Consider the following 20,010-nt stretch of genomic DNA (forward strand, 5'->3'; position numbering starts at 1 on the left):
GTTACTTAGGGCCTCGCTAAATTGCTGAGACTGACTTTGAACTCCCAATCCTCCTGCCTTAGACTCCCAAGCCACTGGAATTATAGGCGTGCTCCACCATGCCTGGTGAATATTGAGATCTTAAGAATACAATAGCAGTGAAACTTTATTAAGTACTTCTGTGTTTGTCAAGCACTGTTAAGAGCTTCAGAAATACTATATTTAATCTGGAGAGGAAATGTGTAAGACAGAGATTATTATTCTCACTTTACATTTAAGGAAACTGAGGCTCACGACAGCTCTTCCCCTTCCTTAGTTCACACAGATGGCAAATGGTGGCACTTGGCTCCAAATCCAGGTCAGAATCTGAAGTTGTTTTATTCAGTAACTCTGTAATTGTCCTTAGGAAATCATAATCTAGTGGATACAAATAAGCATGTAAACTGGCTTGACAGTTCCACTGCAATATGAAGTTTGACTGAGTTAGTAGCTTTCACCATAATACTTTACAATCTTACGAAGTGTTAGTGCAATTATAACTGTGTTGTAATTAATCTTTTTCTTGGCGCTTTCTCTCAGGTACTACAGGCACATTCATATCCACAGCCAAACCTGACTAAGGTAAGGGGTATGAAGCATCTCCTCTGTTATCACATCCAATGGGGATTGGAATAGTCCAACTCATGCTTGGGATTGTTACTGACATTTCAGTCCTTGTTCCTAATGCCAATCCAACAAAGAGGACACGATTTTCAGAAAGAAAAAGAAAAACAAATTTTATTGCTTTGCTAGCAAAGGAGAAAAACAGAGGACTTCTGTCCCAAAGGCTTTGTATGATTCTGCCCAGTAGGGGGAACAGAAGGTTTTTTTAAAGAGTAATTCAAAGGTTACATTCCAGGTATGTCCTGATGGGTGGTAATTCACTTGTTAATTTAGTACATATCTTAGATCTTCTGGAGCCGACCCCCAAATCTGAATTGTTTCATTCCTATGGTGGGTGTATGTGCTCAAGAACAGATAAATCTGTCTAGGACAGGGAAGAAAGGTAATCCTGTTTCCTTGAGATTAGGGAGGTGGAGAAATTGGGGAGGGGGAGAGAGGGGAAAAGAAAGAAACATGTCCTTTTTTGGGGAGGGGGGTGCTGGGGATTTAACCCAGGGCCTCATGCTTGCAAGGCAAGCACTCTACCAACTGAGCTACCTCCCCAGCTCAAGAAATATGTCCATTTTAAAAATAAGTCACAGTGGCAAAGCAGCAAGAGCTATATTCAAAGCATAAAGTGGACGCCTGTCACAGGATCTAATGGCCCATCACAGATTCTGGGCTCCTTCACGCCCTCCTGCTGTTCTCCAATCAGACTTCTGCACTGTGAGCTAAAGGCCGACTGAACGTGGCCAGGCAAGCCCCACCTGCACACCTGACCACTGGTTTCTGCATACCCCATCTCACTGCTATCGTCTTGATTCCTGGTTCTCAAGGCTCCTGGCACAATGTTCTCCAGTGGCATGAATGACAATTCCTGTGAATGACAAGCCCCATTCTTTCTTGCCAGCCTCCCTTCCCACAGGGCTCCATCTGCTTTCTCTCTGTTCCTTGTGGGCAGATGTCCTGGAAAGACGCCTTCCTGTGCCTTGATGCACAGTGAACATTTCTGACACAGATGTTGTCCAAAGCCTATTGTACCCCCTGCTCCTCAGGAATGCCTGCATCATACCCAGACTCTCCAAAAGAAGGATGTGAGATTTTGTATGGAGGAGCCAGAAATACATATTAACTTATCAATATTTATAAGGTTTTTTTTTTTTTTGGAAAAAGGAAGACAGAAAAAATTTTCTTTTCCTACAATTTAATACATAGAATGACACAGGTACATGTCGAAGACAATGTGAAGTGTCTTGAAGGAGAACGTTAGTTGTACAGGAAAGGCCTGGCAGTGACCTTCTAACTCAATCAGTGTCAAGTTTTTCAGTATACTAAAAAGTAGTCGTTTGATGAAATATGTGATTTTAAGTGGCAGAATCTTTATAAAAGTTTGTAAGGAAGTCAGGAGTAGTAATGAAACCTTTTGTACTGTACGTGAATTTGGAGATTATACGACATAAAATTACTTTAAAGTCAGTTAAAAAACTGGACACGCCTGTAATGCACGCCTGCATGCCTGTAATACCAGTTGCTTGGGAGGCTGAGACAGGAGGATTTCAAGTTCAAAACCAGCCTCAGCAATTTAGTGAGGCCCTAAGGAACTTATCAAGACCCTGTCTCAGCATGTAAAATTAAAAGGACTGGGGATGTGGCTTAGTGGTTAGGGGACCTTGGGTTCAATCCCTGGTACCAAAAAAAAAAAAAAAAAAAAGGAAAAACAAAGAAAGAAGAACAACAGAGTCAGCTTAAAGATAATTTGCATAATGTTTTTTAACAAAAATTCATTTGTTCTAACTTTGCATATCTTGTTTTTAGTAATACATAGCTATCAGCAGTAGGTTATCTACAGGTATTCTTTATGTAGCTATATCTTTTTAAAAACAATTGAGAAAAAGTTGTTTATTCAGGAGTCTTGTAGAATAAAAGGAGACAATAAAAATGTAAGTTCGAAACGTTACTACCATTATTCAATTTTTGTTCCCAAAATAATGTCTTTCAATTTTATAGAAAATATTTTCATCTTTAGCCAAATTTTTAAAATTGGACACTATTTTATAACATGTTATTTTGCAAATGAAGAATTTCAGGAATTTCTTTTAAACCAATTTGCTAAAATTATTAAAATCCAACATCTTTCAATTAATTTGCTAAAACAATTGATTGACATTGGGGAAGACAAATGTTTTATCTAAACTTCAACCAAAACCCTTGCATTGTTTTTGAGCATAGTTTAAAAGAAATACATATTATGATTTAGTAAGTGCATCAAAGAAACTTTTGTACAATTAGTTTATGCAACTTTGTGAAATACCTTTTCCAACTCTACTATCCATCAGAAGCAAAACTTGAAGTAAGTCTAATTTAGAACAAAATAGCTTTGGTTCTAATTTAGTTAATTAATTTAGAATTATGAGAGCCTTCACGAAAAGTATTTTTTTTACCGTGCTCTCACAGAAATCTAATATTAATTGATATTTTAATGAGAAGAAAATATTTGGTATTGTTAGTAAATTAACCAAAATGAAAAATAACAATACTTAGTTTCTAAAACTTCCTTTATAATCTGTTTTTTTAAGTGTTTGCTAACATGTAAACTTGCTACTGTACTAATATAGTATACAGTAGCATATATATCATACAGGGAATTTTAGTTCATCATTTTAACTCTTTGGAATGTTGCTTAGGAAAATATATCGTAAGACCATGACACTGAATGTGCTCTCTACATTTCTCTCTGAGACTAATGTACCCTGAAACTCCACAACAATATGAAGAGGAGACCAAAAAAAAGGACTTCTCACCACTAAATCACAAACTTAAAGCTAGGCTATTAACACAAATACACAAGTATTCTCACATAGAACAAGTGCAAAAGTAGCTCTATATTGACAATAACATTAAATCTAGATGTTACTGAAAGTTTGGTTCTTGTCCCCAAGGCCAATCAAATAAGGAGGACACAGTTTTAAGAAAAAGGAAAAGGAAGATTTGTTGATTTGCTAGCAAAGAAGAAACTCCTACCCATCAGCAGGAACAGGAGGTTTCTAAAGAGGTAATTCAAAGGCTACATCCCAAGTGATCTCTGTCTGAGTCGTAATTCACTTGTTAATTTGGGAGCAGTCATTTCTGAGATTTTGTACCATCCCCAAAGTCTGGATTACTTCATTCCTAAAGTGGGTGTGTACTCAAGGACAGATATCTCTGCCTGGGATGGAGAAGAAAGGTAATCATGTTTCCTCTGAGATTAGGGAGGGGGAGAGAATGGGGAGGAGCAGGGAGAGGGGAAGAGAAAGAGACATGTCCAAAAAACGTATTTTTTTGTTTATTTGTTTTGCGGTGCTGGGGATTGAACCCAGGGCCTTAGTGCATGCAAGACAAGCACTCTACCAACTGAGCTATATTCCCAGCCCAAAAAGATGTCCATTTTAAAAATAAGTTGTAGGGACAGAGCAGCAAAGGCTATATTCAAAGCATAAAGTGGACCACTTTTACACAGGTAGACAACATGTGCTTATTCTTTCAGCTTTAATCTTCATTTAAATATGTTTCCCTTCAAGTTAAAATATTTGCAGCTTAAAGCTCTTTGTTGAATCCTCTAGACTGAAAAATAAATTTTCATTGTATTCCCTAAATACCACCTCTATTTAACAAGTAATTGTTGGGGTCCTGTTACATGAAATCACTTAAAGGAAAAGAGATCGTTATGATATTTTTCACTTCATTTTGTGTGTGTATATGTTACCCAAACTTGGTCGTTGTTCCTGATGGCAATCCAATAACAAGGACATGGCTTTGAGAAAAAGGAAAAATAAGTTTTATTGCTAGCGAAGGAGAAACACAGGGAAATACTGTCTCAGAGGCTATGATTCTTCAAAGACTACATTATACATGCTCTCTGTCAGAGTTGTAATTCACTTGTTAATTTGGGAGATAGTCATTACTGAGATCTTCTGGTGCTAACTCCAAAGTATTTCTTTACAGTGGTGGGTGTGTGCTCAAGGTCAGTAACTCTGCCCAGGATGGGGAAGAAAGGTAAACCTGTTTTTCATGAGACTAGGGAGGGGAGAAATCAGGGAGGAGCAGGAACAGAGAAAAAGAAATAAGTAGATCTCTAAAATGACAACTACAGAACATTAAAGAAATTAAAAAAGACCTTAGAAGATGGAAAGATCTCCCATGTTCTCGGATAGGCAGAATTAATATTATCAAAATGGTCGTACTTCCAAAGGCGCTATACAGATTTAAAGCAATTCCAATTAAAATCCCTATGACATTTCTCATAGAAACAGAGAAAGCAATCATGAAATTCATCTGGAAGAACAAAAGACCCAGAATAACCAAAGCAATCCTGAGCAGGAAGATGCAGGAGGTATCACAATACCAGAACTTAAACTCTACTCTAGAGCAATAGTAACAAAAACGGCATGGTATTGACACCAAAATAGACAGGTAGATAACAGGTATAGGATAGAAGACACGGAGACATACCCACATAAATACAGTTATCTCATACTAGACAAAGGTGCCAAAAACTTACAATGGACAAAAGATAGTCTCTTCAAAAAATGGTGCTGGAAATACTGGAAATCCATATACAGTAAAATGATATTAAACCCCTATCTCTCACTCTTTACAAAACTCAACTCAAAATGGATCAAAGATCTAGGAATTAGGCCTGAGATCCTTTACCAAACAGAAGAAAAAGTAAGCCCAAATCTCCATCACATTGGTTTAGAGCCAGACTTCCTTGACAAGACCCCCATACCACAAGAAATAAAAACAAGAATCAATAAATAGGATTGATTCAAACTAAGAAGCTTTTTCTCAGCCCAGGAAATATTCAATAATGTGAAAAGAGAGTCTATAGGGTGGGAGAAGATCTTTACCACACACACTTCAGACAGAGCACTCATCTCCAAAGTTTATAAAAAACTTAAAAAACTTTACACCCAAAATACAAAGAACCCAATCAATAAATGGGCCAAGGAAATGGGCAGACATTTCACAGAAGAAGATAGACCGGTGATCAACAAATACATGAAAAAGTGCTCAGTATCCCTGGTAGAGAAATGCAAATTAAAACCACTCTAAGATTTCATCTTACTCCAATTCAAATGGCTATTATCAAGAATACAAGCAATAATAAATGTTGGTGTGGATGTGGGGAAAAAGGCACACTCATACATCGCTGGTGGAGTTGCAAATTGCTGCAGCCACTCTGGAAAGCAGTATGGAGATTCCTCAGAAAACTTGGAATGGACCCACCATTTGACCCAGCTATCCCACTCCTCGGTTTATACCCAAAGAACTTAAAATCAACGTACTGCAGTGATGCAGCCACATCAATGTTCATAGCAGCTCAATTCACAATAGCTAGATTGTGGAACCAACCTAGATGCCCTTCAATTGATGAATGGATAAAGAAACTGTAGTATATATACACGATGGAATCTTACTCAGTCATAAAGAAGAATAAAATTATGGCATTTGCTTGTAAATGGATGAAGTTGGAAAATATCGTGCTAAGTGAAATAGGCGAAGCCCAAAAAACCGAAGGCCGAATGTTTTCTCTAAGTGGATGATGATATATAATGGGGGTAGTGAGGGGGATGGGGGAAGAGAAGAATGAAGGAATCTTGGATGGTGTAGAGGAAAATAGGGTGGGAGGGGGTGGAGGGTGGAAAGATAGTAGAATGAAACAGACAGTATTGCCCTGTGTATATGTATGATTACATGAATGGTGTGAATCTACACTGTGTACAACCATAGAAATGAAAAGTTGTACCCCATTTGTGTACAGTGAATCAAAATTCAGTCTGTAAAAATAAAAAAGACTTTAATAAAAAAAAATGTCACATTGGCAAAGCAGCAAGGGCTTTATTCCAAGCATAAAGTAAACCAACATTACACACACACACACACACACACACACACACACACATGGTCCCTGATTATAACTACATTAATTATAACTACAGCACAGTGGAGTCTTCACTGAGTAAGAAATGTTTTAAATTTTTTGTTTTACTGTTAGTTTGTTTATCTGTTTTACTATGACATAGTTTTAATATATTAGCTATTCTAACAGGATTTATTCATGGTGGAATATATTCTGTAGTTGCTATATGCATTATATTTTAATATTTTCTTTATCAATTTGTAAACAGAAGCCCAGATTTTTTTTTTGAAAGATGAAAAACTCAAAGGGGTTGATGTTGAATAAAAAAAGAAAAAAGATGCTGAATACTGCTCACCATGGGAACCATCCAGAATACAAAAATGTACACAAATTTTTCAAAATACCCTTTCAAATCTTTGATGCCATTAAAGGTGAATTTTATGGGTCCCCCACCTTGTACATATGCATAAAACTGAGAACAGAAGCTATTCTCAGTAAGGAGGCTTCTATACATATATCAAAGGATTTCGGTGACATTATAGTAACCAATAGAGTGGAGCTGGGGCAGTTTATGATGATTTTAGAATCTCAAGACATTTCCTTCTTATTATGAAATATTAATGCAACAGCTGACATGCTAACAAAATAATAAAGGAGCATATCTCATAGGAAAGAAATTTGGTGGCAGTGATTTGGACTCCAAAGTGGGTTTTATGACGGCTTTTTTTAGTTATGTATTTAATGAACAGATGCAAGGTTTTCAGGGAAGGCATCAGTGTGGCCTCTCATTAGTCATGATTATCAGAGTGGGGAGGTGGCAGAGCATAGGTGGGGGTGTCTTTACTTACCTTTAAACAGAAGTGACTTGTTTTGTAAAAACAAATGTGGACAAATGTGGATAGGTTTTTGTGTTTTGCTGTTAGATATTTTTGACTTGAAATTCTTCTTCTTTTTCTTCTTCTTTTTTTTTCTTTCTTTTTCCTCTTTTCTTTTTTTGGTACCGGGAATTGAATGCAGGGGCACTTAACCACTGAGCCACATCCCCCACCCTTTTTATTTTTTATTCAGAAACAGGGTCTTGCTAAATTGCTGAGGCTGGCTTTGAACGTGCAATCCTTCTGCCTCAGACTCCAGAATTGCTGGGATTACAGGCAATTATTACCAACTGGATTTGAAATACCTGATGGAAGCAAGAACTGCAGGGCATGGTATTTTTATCAGGAAAGGAAAATAAAAATGCCTGATTGTGATCAGAGATACTTTCATCCACCCAGGGGTACAGTACCACAAATTGCAAGAAAGCTGACTCCTAAGTAATGGGAGCTAGAAAGTGCTGGAATAAGTACTGCCACTGAAGGTTGTCTTTTTTTTTTTTTTTTTTTTTCTTTTCCTTTCGTTCTTCAAGTCACTGGTTCCCAGAGCTCCAGGGATGAGGATGATGAGCTGAGTGTCAAAAGTAGCCAATCATCCACTGGATACCAGGAAAGGACAACTTATTTCCAGTGTGCTCAAAACTACTCTGGCTATTAATTCAGCACAGGCTCACCTATGTCCTGACTGTTCATTTTGTTTTCTTTTATACCAACAGGTCAATAAAGACCAATAATTTTCACAGTGTGTCCTTTGTGGTACTGGGTTTTGCCTAAGTTATTTAGAATATTTTCTCTTTATAAATAAGAATGTACATCTGAAAATGAACAGGCAGAGGTATAAGTTTGGAAAACTCCCATCACACAGAGACACATGTGTCCAAAACATTATATGAATCCAGTTTGTCTACCATTTAACTTCAAAGTTGACTTTGTAAGGAATCCCACGGAAACCACGCCGAACATGGGAAATCACGTAAAGGAGTTTATTAAGCAAACAGAGTGTCTCCCTGCAGGGTAAGAGAGAAAATGAGAGGAAAAGAGAAAGGAAAAGAAAGGGCGTGTGCTAGAGAGAGTGGAAAGTGAGGAGGAGAAAGAAAGTGAGTCAAGGGGAGAGAAAAGTAAGAGAAAAGATGGCGGGGTAGCTACCGGGAAGCAGCAGAGAAGGATACTTGCAAGCTGACTGATGAACCAATAGCTAGCTAGGATGTTCACAGACTGACAGTAGTTGGGAGGCAGGGAAATGGCTGCAATGGAAAGGGCAGGGAGCAGCTTTGTACATTACAGACCTCATTAGCACAATGTTCTGAACATAAGAATTAACTACATCCATATATTAAGTAATAATATCTCAAGTGAAGGCCTTTGATGAAGAAAGAATAGAATTTCCAATACAGTGCTAGAACAATTAGGTATGAACGTGCAAATAAAAAAAAAAATTGACCTATACCTATGACTTTTACAAAACTTAATTCAAAATGGATCATGGAACAAAAGATAAAATACAAAACTATAGAACATCAGGAAAAAAAACATGGACGATATCTATGTGATATCGAGTTTGGTGATGAATTTTTAGCTATAACCCAAAGAACAGAATTTGAAAAGCAAAATGGTGACTTGGTGGTACATACCTGTAATTCCAGCCACTCTGGAGGCTGAGGCAGGAGGATCTCAAGTTCAAAGCCAACCTCAGCAATTTAATGAGGCCCTAACCAACTTGGTAAGATCTTGTCTCAAAATAAAAAAATAGAAAAGGGCTGAGGATGTGGCTTAGTGGTTAAGCACCCCTGGATTCAATCCCTCATACAAATAAAGAAAAAAAGGGGTGCATTGGACTTAATTAAATTTAAATTTTCTGCTCTGAGAAAGATTCTATTAAGAAGAAAAACTACAAGTCACAGACCAGGAAACAATATTTGCAAAACATACATATGATAAAGGACTTATACCCAAAGTATATTAAAAAAATTTTTTTTTTTTTTTGGCAGGGGTAACTGGGGATTGAACTCAGGGGCATTCAACCAAAGAACTACATCCCCAGCCCTATCTTGTATTTTATTTAGAGACAGGGTCTCACCGAGTTGCTTAGCCCCTCCCTTTTGCTGAGGCTGGCTTTGAACTTGCAATCCTCCTTCCGCAGCCTTCCTAATTGCTGAGATTATAGGTGCATGCCACCACACAGAGCTAAAAAACAAAAACAAACTTAAAACTCAACAATAAAAAAGCAAAAAGTGGACAAAAGATTCGCACAAACTCAACAATTAGTCAAAGATCATACACAGATGGCAAATAAGCATATAAAAGTGTTCGGCATCACTTGTCTTTATGAAAATGCAAATTTAAACAATGAGATACTACTACATATCTATTTAGATGTCTAAAACCCAGAAAAACTGACAGTAACAATTTCTGGCAAAGATGCAAAATACATAGGGATTTTCATTCATGACTGGAGAGAATATAAAATTATACAGAATTCTTGAAAGACAGTCTGGCATTTTCTTACAAAGAGAAAAAGTACTTTTGCCATATGGCCCAACAATAGTATTTCTAAGTATTTACCCAATTGAGTTGAAAATTTATGTTCAGACAATAATAAAGTGTTTATAGCAGTGTTATTTATTCATAATTGGCAAAAATTAAGCAATCAGAATGCCTTTCAATAGATGAATGAAGAAACTGTGGTACATTCTTACAATGGAATATTATTTGGCAATAAAAAGGAAAGTTTCATGCCAAGAGAAGATATGGAAGAAACTTAAATGCATATTGCTCAGTGAATGAAGCCAGTGTGAATAAGTTAAATACCGTATGATTCCAATTATATGACATTCTGAAAAAGGCAAAAGTATAAAGACTGTAAACATCTAACTAACTCATTGTCAGGGATCTGGGGAGGGACTGGTTTGAATTACATGAGCATAGTGGATTTTTTAGGGCAGTGAAACTACTAGGGATGATATTACATTGGTGGATACATCACATTACAGAACACAATGAAGAATGCAAACTGTCACAAAGGAATCAACCACATCATGGAAGGCAGTAGAGGGAAGCATTGTTGACCTAATTAACTTCAGTGTTTGTTTGTTTTCTGACCTAATTAACTTTGAAGATGAGTGGAATTTATAAGAATAAAAAGAAAAAAAATTTGTACCTAAGGACTGTGGTCTACTACTCAAGTTGTTTTTTCCCCTCCCCCATGGGGATATTCCTTAACAATTCTGATATAGCTATGGGTGAATAATGGACTTGAAGGATTAGATAGATGGAAGACGATGGGAGTCATTTTTTCATTGCCAGTAAATAGATAGAACTGGAGAATATCATGCTAAAGTGAAAATAAGTCAATTTCCAAAAACCAAAGGATGAATGTCTTCTCTGGTATGTGGAGCTAATTCACCATGGTGGTGGTCAGTAGGGAAGAATAGAAGTACTTTGGAATAGACAAAGAGGAATGAAGGGAAGGGAGAGGGAATGGGAACAGGATAGATAGAAGGATGAACTGGACATTACTATCCTATGTGCAGATATGATTACACGACCAATGTAACTCTACATCACGTACAACCAGAAGAGCAAGAAGTTATGCTCCATATATGTATAACAGGTCAAAATACATTCTGCTATCATGTATAACTAATTAGAAGACATTTTAAAAAAATTGTTAAAAAGAAAAAAAATAATGGATGAAGCATTTCCAAGTGAGAAGACAGTGAAAGGCCTGGGAAAGGATGACTTATTAGAAACTTCATCCTTGGGGCTGGGGTTGTGGCTCAGTGGTAGAGCGTTTGCCTAGCACGTGTGAGGCACTGGGTTCGATTCACAGCACTGCATATAAGTGGATAAAATAAAGGTCCATCAACAACTAAAATATATACTTTTTAAAAAAGAAACTTCTTCCTCCCCTGTTTGGGGTAGAAATTGACAAGTTGATTTTAAATTTTATATGAAATTTAATTAAACCTAAATAGTTGTATAAACTACTGAAGAAGAAGGAGGAGGAGGAAGCAGAGGAGGAGGGAGGGGAGGAGGAGGAGGAAATTTGGAGATTTCATTCTAGAGGTTTTTAAAATTTGGAATATGCTACAGTAGTCAAAACAGTATATTATCAATTAGTAGTCCAGAAAAAACTCATATAATGATGGCCAATTAATTTTTCATATATGTTCCAAGATGCTTCAATAGGGAAAAGGATAATCTCTACAAAAAAAGATTCTGAAAACAACTGCATATTCATATGTCAAAAAAAGAGAAATGTGATATTTTTATCTCACACAGTCTATAAAATCCACACTATAATTCAAAATCAATCATATACATAAATTTAAGCGCTAAAACTAGAATACTTTTAGAAATCATAAGGTAAATATATGACTTTAATTTAAGCAAAGTTTTCTTAGATATGACACTATAAGCTTATGTCACAGAAGAAAGATTAACAATTAGGTTTTATCAACTTGCAATATTTGGTCTCCAAAAGATACCATTAAGAAAATTTTAAAAAGTCATAGACTGAGAGAAAATATCTATAAATTTTATATCTAACGAAGAACTTATGTTTAAAATATAGCAAGAATTCTTAAAAATTGATAATAGGAAGAAAAATGACACAATAAAAATAGGTAAATGTTTTCTATGTAAATTTCACCAAAATGCCAACTTGGGAACACATACTTAAAATAAAATGCATCAATTTGAAAACCTAAAGGTATATTTAACATAAGATACAATGATTTTACTTGAGAGTATTTACCAAGAAAATATGAAAACAAGCTGGTAAGATTAATGTTTTCTTTTTTATGAAAGTCAAACCTGTAATGTAACACACAAACATGTTTAATTTAACTTAAATTTCATGAGGTATAATAAAGACATTTTAAGTTAGGAAACCATGTGGTCAAAATGTAGCCACTTTTAAATTCCATAACAGGCATCCAATCATAACTGTAGAACTTTCCTGTGCCCTCCTCAATTTTAAAGCAGCTAATCATGTAGACTGTAACTCCCAAACTCCTATCTGAGCAAGGGGCAGTACTACCTTAGCAACAAAAGTAGGTGAACTGCCTGCCCAGGTATGCTTGCTGACTAGATTCTTTTTGGTGGCACACTCTTCGGGGGAAGTGAAGTTTGCCTTGCTGACCCACTTCTGAGCACACGTTTGGTTCCTTATGGTACTTAGGTATTCCCAACATGTCCACAATGAGGATTTATATCTGAATTCTTAGCATTGTTTATAATAGCCCGAAACTGGAAATAGTCTAAATGTTCTTCCACATCCATGAATAAACAACATGTTGTATATTCATAAGACTGGATACTACTTAGAAATAAAAAGAAACAAATTACTGATACATGCAATAAAATGGACACATGTAAAATAGATTATGCTACATTAAAGAAGTCAGACATAAAAGTTTACATTTAGATATGATGTGTCTCAAAAAAACTCGTATGGAATACTACTCAGCCATAAAGAAGAATAAAATTACGGCATTTGCAGGCAAATGAATGAAGTTGGAGAATATCATGCTAAGTGAGATAAGCCAATCTCAAAAAACTAAGGGTCGAATGATCTCTCTGATAAACAGATGATGATACATAAAGGGGGGTGGGAGGGAGACAAGAATGGAGGAAGGATGGATTGTATAGAGGAAAGAGGGGTGGGAGGGGTGGGAGGAAGGAAAAATAACAGAATGAGACAAACATCATTACCCTATGTACATGTATGATTACACAAATAGTACGACTCTGCTTCATGTACAACCAGAGAAACAAGTTGTACCCCATTTGTTTACAAGGAATCAAAATAAATAAATTACTTTTTAAAAGCGAACCCAGAAATAAAATAGTAAAACAACAACAACAACAACAACAACAAAAACTCATGTGTAAGAGAGTGCAAAAATGTTCAGAGGGGAAAAGATCATTATGAGAACCTTAACCTAATCAGTGGATTAATCCACTGATATGGATTAACTGAGCACTAACTATAGGCAGGTAGGATATGACTGGAAGAAATAGAGGTCACTGAGGGTGTGCCTTTGGAGTTTATATTTTGTCCTTGGTGAGTTGAGCCTTCTCTCTGCTTCAAGCCATGATGTTTTGCTTCACCTTGACCCCCAAGCTATGGTGTCAGCAAACCATGGATTGAACTTCTGAAACTGTGAGCCAAAACAAACTTCTCCTTTAAGTTGTTCTGGTCAGTTTTTTTGGTCACAACCATGCAAAAGCTGAAGAAAACAAGCTCCAAATGAAGAGGGGTACATTTGAGGGGTAGGGGACTGGTTGTAAAATGAGATTAAGGTTACCATTTCACAAAAGTATAAATTCACAAAAATAAAAACATTAAACTATGTTGTTACAATGTCTGAATGGCATACAAATTGCATGAATTTAAAAATTCTAGTAAAATTGATGAAAATTATGGAAATCAGAAAAGCAAGACAGAAAATGAAGTCTTTCATATATAACAGAAACTGAATTTGCTATCAAAATCCTTCACACACACACACACACACACACACAAATTACAATTATACTTCTATGTAATTTCAACAGTGAACTCTAGAAAAGGAAGAAATAATACTAATCACAGGAATAGGGTGTGGTGGCACATTCCTGTAATCCCAGTAACTCAGAAGGTTGAGGCAGGAGGATCAAAAATTTGAGAGTAACCTCAGCAACTTAGAGAGACCTTGTCTGAAACTGAGAAATAAAGTGCTGGTGTTGTAGCTCAGTGGTAGAGCGCTTGCCTACCCATGTGTGAGGCACAGGGTTCGATTCTCAGTTCTGTATATAAATAAATAAAAATAAAAGTCCACTGACAACTATAAAAGCATTTCAAAAAAAGAGAGAAATAAAAATAACTGGGGATGCAGCTTAGTGAGTTGTAAAGCAACCCTGAGTTCAATTCCTGGTATTAAAGGGGGAAAAACAGAAAGAAATAATATTAATTCAACAAAAACTCTTTCAGTATTTCAGAAAACAAAGGAGAAACAAACTTTCCAACTTATTTTACAAGTTCACTGATACCATGACATATATAAATCTCAAAGACATAGAAAGAAAATTAAAAATCAATATTCATCTTCAGCATAAAGATAAAATTCATTAACAAAATAATGGAAAAATGAATCCAGTAACATATAACAATATACTTAAAACAATGAAATGAGATTTATTGTAAAAATGGTTTCAAATTCAATGTGACATACTATGTTAGCAGAAAAATAAGAGAAAAATCTTTTGATACTCTCAAAGATGCAGAAGATCTTTTAATACAATGTAAAGCCTACTCACAGGAGGGAAGGGAAGAACTGTTATCTTTCTAGGAAAAGAAGAGAATATTTCTCAATCAGATAAATGGCATCTGCGAAAGTCATACAGCTAAATGATATTTAATAGAAACACGTATCTCTTTACTCTGAAATTTGGAAAATGGCCAAGTGTGTTTCCTATATTACTTGTATTCAGAATTATTCTGGATGTCCCAGACAGTGTAATAAAGCAAGAAAAAGGAATAAAATGCATTAACTCAGAAAAGAAATAAAACATTGTTTGTAAGCAATAAAATTATAAATATAGAAATTCTATAGTAATACGAATAAATAAATTTGGCAGAGTTACAGTATTCAAGATTGATATTTAAAAATCAATTTATTTCTGTACATTATTGGGAAAAAAACCCAAAATGAAATTAAAATTATATTTCAAACAGCAAATAAAATACCAGGATGGGAATAAATATAGCAAATTGTCTAAGAGTTGTATATTAAAATTTAAATACACAACAAAGAAAAATCAAAGAAGTCAGCACCAAATGAATTCAACTTTATGGATATAACATTTTCAATATTGTCAATATACCCATTCATTTAGATTAGTCTACCTATCCAATGCCATCCATATGAAAATGTCTGATTCTTTGTATGGAAACGCAAGGATCTAGAAAATCCATAATGAACTTGAAAACTAACAAGAAAGGTTCAGGATTTACATACCATTTTAAGATTGCTATAAAGCTACAGTGATCAAGAATGTTTGTTGTTTGTACACATATTTCCCAATAGGTAAGTAGAATAAAATAGACCAGAAATAGAGTCACACATGTGTGGTCAATTGATATCTAATCACATCTCCAATTCATTTCATAGAGCAAATGATTAATCATAATATATAAAAATCTGAGTCACTATCTTATTCTATATATAAAATTACTTGTAGTTAAATCATAGACAAAAATACAAAACCTAGACCATAAAGCTCCTAGAAGAAAAGACAGGAGAAGTCTTCTTGATCAGGTAGACAAGGATTTGTTAGACTATACCTGAAAGACTTAACCATAAAAGAAAACACATATATGAATTGGACTTCAGTAATTGTGCCAGACATCATTACAAAAATGAATAGGCAAGCTACTAATGGTAAAATATTAATCATCCACTAACAGTCAAGCTCATTTATGGTGATGGAAGTCTAAAAGTGCTTGTTTCTGTAGGGAGTGAGGAATGACTGGAAATGGCCTAAGGAAACACTCAGAGGTTATGGAAATGTTCTGTGCCTTGTTTTGAATGATAGTTATTAGGGTATATAAAATTATCCAAAGTCATCAAACTGAACACTCAAGACCTATGCATTTAATTTTAATTATACCTCAAGTAAAAAAAAAAAAATTAAAAAAAATATTTTAGAAATCTTACCAACATGAAATACTCCTTGCCTGAATAGAGAACTCAGCAATAAGCCCATGAAGAGCCAAAGGTGGAGGGAAAGTGGGCAGATAGTCTTATTAAATGGAAATTAACTAGATGATTATGGGTTAGGTAAAAAGGTTGCGATCAAGATATTATGGATCTTTCTACAGTGTTAATCACCTCTTGGTCTGAAAATGGGGAGCATCTCCAGAGAAAAGAATTTTCTACTAAAAAATGCGCATTGATCAAAATTCTTATCAGCAACTCAATCCAGGTATTGTTAAAAGGCATGATTCATTATTTTGACATCTAAATGTCATAACTATCTTTGATTCTTTTCCTTGGGGATATCTTGCCTAAATGTGATAGAGTGTTGGAAAGTCAGGGGGAGTGGGTGAACAAAAATCTCTTTTTCTAGATCTTTCTATCATCACACACAAAAATAAATATGCAGAGCTCCATCCTCACCCCTAGCTTCACTGGGGCTAATCCTGTACAGATTTTGGATACTGCAGGGTCATTGTTTCTTTTTCCCAAAAATATAGTCCTGCTGCCTTTCCTCCCTGGTCGGTGGGACTCACTGGTGGGGTGGGAGTGTAGAAATTCCTGCATGCCCCTCCACTTGGTTTTCTCTTGTCACATAAGCCAGTGGACAATTGGAAGGCATTTCCTTGGCCACAATGGGCTCCTAAGAGATCTTCCAGTTATTCCTGCTATTTAGCTAATCAATCACGTCACCCCATGGTTACTGGAAGTGTGTTGGCTATGATGATCAGGCCCTGTCCTCTGCAATAAAACTTAACAGGAAAGCAATAAGAATTCTTCAGTTACAAAAGAAGCCCTTTCTCCCCATCACTTCAATCCCTCCTTGTAAATGTTGCAGAATTGCCTTATATCTTCTTTTGAGCTTCAAGTGCTATGTGTAGAATGAAGAGGAAGTTACTGTACAACTTAAAATTGTAGCTACTTGAAGAATTACTGGATTATTGGACTGGGACTGTAGTTCAGTGGTAGAGCATTTGCCTAGCATGTGTGAGGCACTGGGTTTGATCCTCAGCACCACATAAAAATAAATAAATTAATTAAATAAAGGTATTGTGTCTATCTACAACTAAAAAAAAAAAAAAAAAGATTTACTGGAATAAACTTACTTGTTCATGATTCCTCTGAAAATTCTTTTGCGGGGTTCTCAGTCACAAAACATACCCTTTTGGTAAGCATGGAAACTGGTAGAAGCAGAACATCGGTAACATGACTGAGATTCCACTGAATTATAGTGTTTGAACAGTAGTGGTAATCAGAATTCTAGTCTTTTTCATGAACTAAGAACATTCTTTTCACATAAAGATGAATTTAGCAGCATGTAATTTTCCTTCTTATCCACTAAATGTGGGATTGAATTAGAGTTTACCTAGAGAAATCTAATTTGTAGTTTTGAAAATAAGCAAAAAGCTGTTCCACTGCAATGTTGAAATTCTGATCACATTACATATGCATAAGAAGATAGTATCAAGCAAAGCTTTATTTACATTTCCTAAGTGGTTTTTTTTCTTTTCCCCTTCATTTTGTATAAACTAATGAGTGGTGCTGTTAGGGAATATGTGTATCCTTCTTTGTGTAATGGATTAAGTGTGAGTCCTGTTAAACACTAGGCCATAAATCACACTGTGTTCTCTATGCCTAATTAAGGGTTTTAAAGGGGGAAAAGGTAAATTCTTGAATGAAGGGTTCTACTCAGAAGCCCAGTCAGTTATTGCACTAAGGAAGTAGAGAGATAAAGCAGGGAAAAAAGAGAGCAATTTAAGCAAGTGAAAAAGAAGTAAACTGCAAATATTTTTACCTAATTTATTGTGTTTCTCCTCTGTTTCTCCTTTAGCTACTATGGGTCTGGATATATCATCAAAACTTTCAATTAGTGCAATGCATGTAAGAAAAATTCAAATTAACCAGAGGAATATGAAGAAGTCTCAAAATATCTCTAATTGGTAAGAAAGAAAATGATGGGGTCTGTAGCTCAGTTGTTAGAGTGCTTGCCTCGCATGCACAAGGCCCTGGGTTCAATCCCCAGCACCACAAAAAAAAAAAAAAAAAAAAAAAAAATGGGTATGATGGTATATTCTATATATGTGTGTTGACGATGTAAATAAAATCATCTACAGAAAAGTTTGAAGAAAATAAAGATGTCTTTTTTTTTCCTTTGTTGCACATGTCTACAATTAAAGTATGTTGAAATCTTAAAAATTGGACTATTAAAGATTTGGAGAAAAAAAAGAACGATCACAGTTAAGTCATTCATTTCCTAGTGGAAGAAGTGTCCCAAATTTAGATGAAATTAGTATCAGACAATATTATATTACTTCTGTATGTTCCCAGAGTATAACAAATATTGATAATAGCACAGACTAACTTTAAATGGATATATTGAAAACCTTAAAATACGTTATATATGTACAATGATAATAGGGCAAGTCAGGCCCTTAAACAGCATCACCCAGTAGTGTCTGGGTATACATAATTAATAACACTGATATTTAGCTTTATTTTACTTTATTTCATAGAATACCTGAATTGTTTGGTAAAAGTAAGGGAAAAAATGTTATCAAGAGGAAAAATATGAAAATACACTGGATTTTACTGTACCACAATAAAAGGAAGATGTTTACTATATTTCCAAAGTTTTTTTTTTTTTTTAATTCAGTAAATACTGTGTTCTCAATTATGACAAGTAATTTGGTTAGTGCTCGAGATTTAGTGAATGGAGTAGTGGACAAAGAATACAAGTTGACCACCTTTGTGGATTTTCCAGACTTGTTAGATCCTAAGTGATTATTATCAAAAGATTTTTAGGGAAAATAAGATTACTAAATGTGCTTATTTGTAACATTCAGAGATCCCCAAGTTGTACATAATGAAACGAAACCCATGTTGGATGGTCATCAAGACCACCTAAAACCTCTTCGATCTTCCCTGCAACCCTTACCTCCATCTTTTCCCCTCATCTTTTTTTTGGGGGGTACTCAGGGGCACTTGGCCACTGAGCCACATCCCCAGCCCTATTTTGTATTTTATTTAGAGACAGAGTCTCACTGAGTTGCTTAAGCCTTCACTAAATTGCTGAGGCTGGCTTTGAACTTGAGATCTTCCTGCCCCAGCCTCCCAAGCCTGGGATTACAGGTATGCACCACTGGGCCCAGTTCCCCTCGTGTTTTATTGCTCCCTCCCTATAGGACTCCTATCCTGCTTTCCCCTTGGTGTGCTGCCTGCTGGGGGATATGTGTATAGGAGGAATGGGAGAGATTTCTATTCGTTCTAGGTTTTCTCATGTAATGGGCACCTCTGGGGATGGCAGCTATGTACACAAGGAAGTCGAATGACAGAATAATTGCAGCCTCATTCTCTTCTGAAACATTTAAACTCTTCCATATTTTGTGAACTCTTTGATTAGGATACATGGTGAAATCTTATCTCTCCTGAGGGACCAGAGACATGGCACACTAACTTCTGTCCCCAAATTCTTTTCTTTTTTTTTTAATTTTTCTTTTCTTTCTTTCTTTTTTTTTTTTTTTTGGTACCATGGATTGAACCCACAGATGCTTAACTACTGCGCCACAACTCCAGCGCTTTTGGCTTTTTAAATTTTGAGATAGGGTCTCTCTAAGTTGCTTGGGGGGCCTCAACGGGTTGTGGAGGTTGGCTTTGAACTTGTGGTCTTCCTGCCTCAGCCTCCCAAAATGCTGGGATTACAGACATGCACCATGCCCAGCTGTCCCCAAATTCTTAAATCCTTGTTCTCTTGGTTTTGGAGTCTCATATGAACTTTGACCATTTTCCAGCATACCATGGCCTCTATTTGGTCTTATGTAAATTGACATGTATTATTGCTAGGGTTTACTATTTATGGAGTGATCATCAATTGTTAAAC

General features: G+C 35.8%; 1 non-coding gene across 1 annotated transcript; it reads right to left on the reverse strand.

Moving 5' to 3' along the window:
* Nucleotides 1-1,106: 1,106 nt before the first annotated feature.
* Nucleotides 1,107-1,185, reverse strand: Trnaa-ugc (transfer RNA alanine (anticodon UGC)). The gene has a single exon. It is a non-coding gene; the product is annotated as a tRNA-Ala (tRNA).
* Nucleotides 1,186-20,010: the final 18,825 nt, after the last annotated feature.

The sequence above is a fragment of the Sciurus carolinensis genome, chromosome 15 (assembly GCF_902686445.1).
Source record: "Sciurus carolinensis chromosome 15, mSciCar1.2, whole genome shotgun sequence".
Classification (NCBI taxonomy): Eukaryota; Metazoa; Chordata; class Mammalia; order Rodentia; family Sciuridae; genus Sciurus; species Sciurus carolinensis.